Raw genomic sequence first — 1,895 nt, 5'->3', positions numbered from 1 at the left:
GTTTTTTTGTTCTTCTTTCTCTAATTGCTTTAGGTGTAAGGTTAGGTGTTTATTTGAGATGTTTCTTGTTTCTTGAGGTAAGATTGTATTGCTATAAACTTCCCTCTTAGAACTGCTTTTGCTGCATCCCATAGGTTTTGGGTCGTCGTATTTTCATTGTCATTTGTTTCTAGGTATTTTTTGATTTCCCCTTTGATTTCTTCAGTGATCTCTTGGTTATTAAGTAGTGTATTGTGTAGCCTCCATGTGTTTGTAGTTTTTACAGATATTTTCCTGTAATTGATATCTAGTCTCATAGCGTTGTGGTCGGAAAAGATACTTGATACGATTTCAATTTTCTTAAATTTACTAAGGCTTGATTTGTGACCCAAGATATGATCTATCCTGGAGAATGTTCCATGAGCACTTCAGAAGAATGTGTATTCCGTTGTTTTTGTATGGAATGTCCTATAAATATCAATTAAGTCCATCTTGTTTAGTGTATCATTTAAAGCTTGTGTTTCCTTGTTTATTTTCATTTTGGATGATCTGTCCATTGGTGAAAGTAGGGTGTTAAAGTCTCCTAGTATGATTGTGTTACTGTCGATTGCCCCTTTTATGGCTGTTAGCATTATGCCTTATGTATTGAGGTGCTCCTATGTTGGGTGCGTAAATATTTACAATTGTTATATCTTCTTCTTGGATTGATCCCTTGATGATTATGTAGTGACCTTCTTTGTCTCTTGTAATAGTCTTTGTTTTAAAGTCTGTTTTGTCTGATACGAGAATTACTACTCCAGCTTTCTTTTGATTTTCATTTGCATGGAATATCTTTTTCCATCCTCTCACTTTCAGTCTGTGTGTGTCCCTAGACTGAAGTGGGTCTCTTGTAGACAGCATATATATGGGTCTTGTTTTTATATCCATTCAGCCAATCTATGTCTTTTGGTTGGATCCATTTACATTTAAGGTAATTACCTATATGTATGTTCCTATTACCATTGTCTTAATTGTTTTGGGTTTGTTATTGTAGGCCTTTTCCTTCTCTTGTGTTTCCTGCCTAAAGAAGTTGCTTTAGCATTTGTTGTAAAGCTGGTTTGGTGGTGATGAATTCTCTTAGCTTTTGCTTGTCTGTAAAGATTTTAATTTCTCCATCAATCTGAATGAGATCCTTGCGGGGTAGAGTAACCTTGGTTCTAGGTTTTTCTCCTTCATCACTTTAAATATGTCCTGCCACTCGTTCTGGCTTGCAGATTTGCTGCTGAAAGATCAGCTGTTAACTTTATGGGGATTCCCTTATGTGTTATTTGTTGTTTTTCCCTTGCTGCTTTTCATATTTTTTCTTTGTATTTAATTTTTGATAGTTTGATTAATATGTGTCTTGGTGTGTTTCTCCTTGGATTTATCATGTATGGGACTCTCTGTGCTTCCTGGACTTGATTGACTGTTTTTCTTCCCATATTAGGGAAGTTTTCAACTATAATCTCTTCAAATATTTTCTCAGTCCCTTTCTTTTTCTCTTCTTCTTCTGGGACCCCTATAATTCGAATGGTGGGGCATTTAGTCTTGTCCCAGAGGTCTCTGAGGCAGTCCTCAATTCTTTTTTTTTTTAAAAAATTAATTAATTTATTTATTTTTGGCTGTGTTGGGTCTTCATTTCTGTGCGAGGGCTTTCTCCAGTTGCGGCGAGTGGGGGCCACTCTTCATCGCGGTGCACGGGCCTCTCACTGTTGTGGCCTCTCCCGTTGCGGAGCACAGGCTCCAGACGCGCAGGCTCAGTAGTTGTGGCTCACGGGCTTAGTTGCTCCGCGGCATCTGGGATCTTCCCAGACCAGGGCTCGAACCCGTGTCCCCTGCATTGGCAGGCAGATTCTTAACCACTGCGCCACCAGGGAAGCCCAACAAAGACCTTTTAA

Source organism: Eschrichtius robustus, chromosome 1 (genome assembly GCF_028021215.1).
Source record: "Eschrichtius robustus isolate mEscRob2 chromosome 1, mEscRob2.pri, whole genome shotgun sequence".
NCBI lineage: Eukaryota > Metazoa > Chordata > Mammalia > Artiodactyla > Eschrichtiidae > Eschrichtius > Eschrichtius robustus.
The sequence above is the reverse complement of the archived record's forward strand: the minus strand, read 5'-3'. Positions refer to the sequence as shown.